This window comes from Dendrobium catenatum, unplaced genomic scaffold, assembly GCF_001605985.2.
Source record: "Dendrobium catenatum unplaced genomic scaffold, ASM160598v2 fragScaff_scaffold_621, whole genome shotgun sequence".
NCBI classification, from domain to species: domain Eukaryota; kingdom Viridiplantae; phylum Streptophyta; class Magnoliopsida; order Asparagales; family Orchidaceae; genus Dendrobium; species Dendrobium catenatum.
In genome coordinates, this window is record NW_021319083.1 from 23,156,803 (window position 1) to 23,164,148 (window position 7,346).

The window sequence follows — 7,346 nt, forward strand, 5'->3', positions numbered from 1 at the left end:
TACTAAAATATGTAAAACTTTCATCGTTAAATGCATTCTATTTGATTTCTTGGATTAACAACCATTCGATGTGTCATCAGTCCTCTTATATTTTTTCATGTGTTATGAAAACATAATGTTCTTGGTAATAAAAATGCAGTAATTATCAACAAATATGGTAAAATGGCTTGGTGATACCTTTAGTCCTTATAGTATTGAGACTAAAAATTATGTTTTCTTATGACCAGCCTCTTACCAAGGGACCTAAGGTAGATTATGTAAGGTGGTTGGCTTGATCCCTTCAACAAATAAAAAGATGTAATATATGCTATCCAAAAATTTAGGTAATTATTATTAATATTTATCCAATATTCATAGAAATGATAATTATAAATTATATAGTGTTTAATAGGTTTTTAAGTGAGGCAGGAAGTGGTCTGAGAAATGTATTTCAATTTAGTGAATTTGCTCTAAAAGGGCAGTGTCGTCAGGATTAGCAGTGTTGTGGCATCCAACTCTCTATTTGGGAGGGGAAATGAGTGTGCACTGTGGTGCTGGGCAATGTCATTGTTGCACAAAGTCAAAGGTGGAGAGATTTTGGGAGAATATGGAAGATTCTCAAGGAGCATTTCCGTTGGAGAGTTGAGCATCAGAACGTTAGGTCATATTAATTAGTAATTTTTAAATATTAAAATATCTAAATTCAATTTATAAATTTCATTCGACCCCCAGCTAAGTCGAAGAAGAAGGAAGAAAAGGGGGAGGAGAAGAGGAGAGAGATAGAAAGAGAAGAGATTCTGAGGCCAAGAAGTTGAAATCGTTCGTCAGGCCTGTTCGGGATATTGTAGAGCATGAGATAAACTTCTGAACTCATATTTCTGATTTTAATTCTAGTAAATTTATAAAAAGTGATGAATGAAAATGTGTTTTTTCTCAAGTTTGACAAAGTTTTCAATGTGTAACTTTTAATATGTTGTATCCTTTATTTTAAACCTTTTGGCTATATGAAATCAAAGTTTCATCAGTTGATTTTTCTTATGTCAAATTTTTAGTATTGTATTGAATTGATGTTTTTCTGGCAAATGTAATAGTTATATAAAATTCTTGAAATATTTCTCTAAATTTAGAAGTTGAATATGAAAAAATTAGTGAGTATGCTGTTATATATGTAATGTGACTTTTAATGATGATTTAAGCAATTCATATATTATTTTAATACTATATTAGTATATTGAGACTATAAATTAATTAATGTTGCATTCATGATTGTATGACATAACATTGGAGATGTTTTGATATGTGAAAAAGTGCACTCTATGATATATTAAAGGGCCCTATATATTCTATTATGACCCCATCTGCCTGTGTAGATTTGGGAGGGATTCTGACCATACTTATTAAAAACATATATTAGAGGTTATGTGGCACTGCTTTGTTGTGATTATGGCTCCACTTGCTATATGCAGGTGTGAGAGATTAAAGAGAGGCATAAGTGCAAGTTGGGTTATAAGAAGGCCTTGAAACATGTGCATCATAATTATTGTATTACATATATTAATACTTTAATAAACTATGTTGAAGTAATGTTCAAAATTAAATAATAGTAAACCTTGAAGTGCTATATGAATCCTGATGAAAACTGAAAGTGAAATGCAAGTGAACATTTGAGAATAAGTGTTTTGTATTGTATATGAAACCTCTGTGAAAGTGATTGTATAAGCATAAGTGATAACCTTGAAATCAAATATAGACTGAAACACTGATAATTCATATTTTATGCACTTTAATTACTCTTTCAAGTCTTTATATTTCTTTAATTAATGGTTATTTAATATTTTAAATATTATATTGATATCTATGATGGGTAAAGGAAGAAGTCTTCTGGGCTAATTGTGCTCATTATGCTCCTTTTATTATTTCAAGAAAAGAGAAAGTCCTCATAAGAGATAAGGTATACAAGCAGCATTTTCTGAGTTTGGATAATCAATGTATTAATTTTTGTAATCCAATTTTAGTTATTCTAATGTATCGATAATTTAAAGCCAACATGATTATTGAATTTATGTTTTGATGAAATGAATTATGTAAATTTACTTTTATATTTTGAATTTATAGTATCTCTAGTTGTCTTTGGTTAATAGATAAGTTAATTAATTATATGCTTAAATTGTGAAACCCCTTAAGTAAAAGAAGCTAAACTCTTAAACATTTAGATATTTTTTGATGTAATGGTAAGAATTTCATTAAGAAACTCTACAGTTATGTGTGCTCATCTTAGAGAAATCCTAAGATGGGCGACCTCCTAGGAAGTTACACCAATAGGATAAAATCATGAGGCCCTTAGGCCAAAACGGACAATATCTCAATAGTTAAGAATTTGGGATACTATAAATGATATCAAAGCAATACACTAACCTGAAGATGGAAGCTATGTGATATATAAGACAAAGTGTTATGCCATGGGAGCCACCTCTTGAATACTATATGGGACAAAGTGCTACGTGATGGGAGTCACCACTTGAACTTTGATGAGCCACCTTTGGAATCATATCTTCTGATGGATGATTCTGGGATAAAGATGTTAAAAAGGACATCAGTTACTTAAGTGGGAGAGATTATGAAACCCTTTAAGTAAAAGAAGTTAAACTCTTAAACATCGAGGCATCTATTGGTGTAATCGTTGGAATTTTATTAAAGAACTTCGCAGTTAAGTATAATTATCCTAGAGAAATCATGCGATGGGTGACCTCCTGAGAAGTTATACCAACATGACAAAATTATGAGGCCCTTAGGCCAAAGTGAATAATATCTTTATAATTAAGAGTATAGGATGTTACATAAATAATATAAACCTTCCAGTTAAATCTTAGAGCATCATAAGGTGGTATCAGAGCAATAGTTTGGAAGGATTAAGATTATAACCAAAGATATAAGAAATTATTTATATTGGTAAGAAAGAAAAGTTTGAAGCTTAGATTGAGTGTTTTGTGTTCTTTTGTGCTAATTATATACTTGATTGAACCTCTTATATATATAATCATAAACCCCTAAGAGTAAGAAGCAGCTGATGGACAAAGATCCAGTTAGGTTGCTAAAGTTTATAGTGTTATAGGGGCTATAACTTCTTATTATATGATGCAATTTATTGGATTGGTGGCCCAACTAATGAGTGATATCCAAGGCCGAATGGCTAGAATTAAGGGGGATAAAGTTGATAATCATATGTAGTTTTTAAGATTAATTTCACCTTATTTCTAGGGTGTTATTGAGCCTTAAGTAGTTGAGGATTGATTGATGAGGATCAAGAAATCCTTTTATAGTTTGTAATATTTAGAGGGTACCAATTAGTTATTTTTCTATTAGATGGAGAAGTAGAGTGCTAGTGGATAGGCCAATAGAGGATGATTCTAGGATAAATATGTTAACGAGGATGCCAGTTACTTAAGTAGGAGAGATTGTGAAACCCCTTAAGTAAACGAAGTTAAGCTCTTAAACATTGAGGCATCTTTTGGTATAATCGTTAGAATTTCATTAAAGAACTCTGCAATTAAGTATGATCATCCTAGAGAAATCATGCGATGGGTGACCTCTTAGAAAGTTATACCAACATGACAAAATCGTGTGACCCTTAAGCCAAAGTGAATAATATCTCGATAATTAAGAGTATAGGCTATCACATAAATAATATAATCCTTCCAATTAAATCTTAGAGTATCACAGGGTGGTATTAGTAATAGTTTGGAAGGATTGGGATTATAACCAAAGCTATTAGAAACTATTTATATTGGTAAGAAAAAAGTGTTTGAAGCTTAATAGATATTCTAATAGAGGATACCCATTAACTATTTTTCTATTAGATAGAGAAGTAAAGCGCCAGTAGATAGGCAAAAAAAGGATCATTCTGGGATAAAGATGTTAACAGACGTTAGTTACTTAAGTGTGAGAGATTGTGAAACCCCTTAAGTAAATGAAGTTAAACTTATAAACATCGATGCATCTTTTGGTGTAATCTTAGAATTTTATTAAAGAACTCTACAGTTAAGTATGATCATCTTAGAGAAATCATGCGATGGGTTACCTCTTGGGAAGTTACATCAACATGACAAAATTGTGCGACCCTTAAACCAAAGTGAATAATATCTCAATAATTAAGAGTATAGACTATTACATAAATAATATAATCCTTCAAATTAAATCTTAGAGCATCACAGGGTTGTATCAATGCAATAGTTTGGAAGGATTGGGATTATAACCAAAGCTATTAGAAATTATTTATATTGGTAAGAAAAAATAGTTTGAAGCTTAGATTGAGTATTTTCTATTATTCTGTGTTAATTATGTGTGTGATTGAACCTCTTTTATCTTTATACATATATACACACACACACACACACACACACACACACACACACACACATATATTCTTGTATCATAAACCCCTAAGAGTAAGAAGTAGCTGATGGACAGAGATCCAGTTAGGTTGCTAAAGTTTATAATGTTATAGGGGCTATAACTTCTTATTATATGATGCAATTTACTGGATTGGTGGCCTAGTTAATGAGCGATGCTAAAGGCTGAATGGCTAGAATTAAGGGAGACAAAGTTGATAAGCATATATAGTTATTAAGATTGATTTCACCTTATTTCCAGGGTGTTGCTGAGCCTTAAGTAGCTAAGGATTGATTGATGAGGATCAAGAAATCCTTTAATAGTATGCAATATTTAGAGGGTACCCATTAGTTATTTTTCTATTAGATGGAGAAGCATAGTGATAGTAGATAGGCCAATAGAGGATCATTCTGGGATAAAGATATTAACGAGAACTTCAGTTACTTAAGTAGGTGAGATTGTTAAACCCCTTAAGTAAAAGAAGTTAAAATCTTAAACATAGAGACATCTTTTGGTGTAATTGTTAGAATTTCATTAAAGAACTCTGCAATTAAGTATGATCATCCTAGATAAATCATGCGATGGGTGACCTCTTGGGAAGTTATACCAACATGATAAAATCGTGAGACCCTTAAGACAAAGTGAATAATATCTCGATAATTAAGAGTATAGGCTGTTACAAAGATAATATAATCCTTCCAATTAAATCTTAGAGCATCATAGAGTGGTATTAGAGCAATAGTTTGGAAGGATTGGGATTATAACCAAAGTTATAAGAAATTATTTACATTGGTAAGAAAAAAAGTTTGAAGCTTAGATTTTGTGTTTTCTATTATTCTGTGCTAAATAAGTGTGTTATTGAACATATATATATATATATATATATATATATATATATATACCCCTAAGAGTAAAAAGTAGCTGATGGACAAAGATCCAATTAGGTTGCTAAAGTTTATAAAGTTTTAGGCCAAATGGTTAGAATTAAGGGAGACAAAGTTGATAAGCATCTGTAGTTTTTGAGATTGATTTCACCTAATTTCCAAGGTGTTGTTGAGCCTTAAGTAGCATAGGATTGATTCATGAGGATCAAGAAATCCTTTTATAGTATTCAATATTTAGAGGATAAAAATGTCCAGATAGTTATTTTTCTATTAGATGGAGAAGCAGAGCGCTAGTAGATAGGGCAATATAGGTAGATATTTTAGGGTAAGTCAAATATATAAATTAGTTGGGAAGATTTTATGGAGACTTTTCAAAGTTGGTTTGAGCCGCCATCTGCCAGACAACAGATGTAAAAGTTCTTTTGGAGATTGATACAAGGGAGCAAGTTAGTGATACAATATGAGTCAAAGTTGACAACTCTTGCTAGTTACGCTTCTTAGTTATTAAGTATCCCTAAAGAGAAGTGTTATAGATTCCTACAAGGTTTAAGAGATAATCTATGGCATCCTGTGGTACCATTTCACATTATCGATTTTCCTGAGCTCATGGAAGGAACTAGACTGGTGGAGAATGATCTGATGTCCACCCAATAATAGTGGGATGCTATTAGAAAGAGGTTTGGCGACGAGTCCTCCAAGGGTGCATTCTTTTTAAAGAAGTCTAGAGTTGAGCCTAATTATTCTAGGAGGGGAGGATCAACATCATTTGGGAGTGTCAAAGGATATATGTCCATTAGTAGTGCTCCAGTCTGTGGTTTCTATTAGAGGATACATACATGTCGATAATTGTTATATACGAATCAATATTTTAGGTGTGGCTAGTCAAGTCACAAGGTGGTGCAATACATGTAGAGGGCGTCAGAAGGTAAATCTACAGCCCGAGAGTGGTTAGAGTCAGATGCATCAACCAAGCCCTTTTAGAGTATTCAGTGAGGCTTCATTAAACCATAGTGGAGGTAGATTTGGAGGGATATTATTAGGTGGGTTAGTAGGAGTTTCGAGAGAGTCTATTATTGTGGCCATTGCAGCCCCAATGTAGCCTACAGTATATAGTCCGACTCATCAGGAGGTGAAGGAGGCACCAGATGTTGTGACATGTATGATATTTATTTCTACACCATCTTGTTGTATTTTCTTTGATTTAGAACAAGTCATTACTTTCTATTTAAGCATATATTGAATGCTTTGGGTTTGGTTTCGGGTCTGTTAGTCTCTAGTTTATTTGTTTTGTTGCATATTAGAGATTTCTTAGTAGTTAGTCAGATCTGTAATGTGAAATCAAAATTGTAAATGAGAACTTGAAATCATGGTTGATTGTCTTACCTCTAAAGAAGTTTAATGTGATGGTGGGTACAGATTGGTTGAGTAAGTATCAGGCTCAGATTGACTTTATTAGGAAGCGTGTGAGTCTATGTGTAAATTGAAAAATATTTCTCTTTATAGGTGTTTGTAGCTTTTATCTTACTTAATATATGTATTGTAAGTAGATAAAGCGTGGAGGAAAGGGGATTCTGTGATTTTATCTTATGTGAGAGGTTTGATAAATCTATTAAAGGTCTTGAAGATGTTCTAGTGGTAAAGAAATTTTTAGATGTTTGCCAGAATAATTATCTGGGTTGCCTCCAGAGTGATATATGGAGTTCTGTATTGAGGTAGTTATGTATGTATTTGATAGTGAAGCACCCTATAGGATGGCACCACAAAAGGTGCAAGCTATAGTAGATTGGCCAAGACCGATAAGAGTGATAGAAGTTTATAGTTTTTATGGCATGACAAGTTATTTCATGAAGTTTATCAGATGCTTTTCACATATTGCAATCCCTCTAACTAAAATGACTCAAAAGGCCATATCATTTGACTGGACACTTGAGTGTGAAGGAAGCTTCCAAATTTTAAAGGAATGTCTAGTGTCAACATATGTGTTGATGATTCCATCTAGTTCAAAAGGATTCAATGTATATATTGATGCTTCATTCAAGGGCCTTAGATGTGTATTGCAGTAGAATGGAAAGATAGTGGCTTATGCTTCTGAGC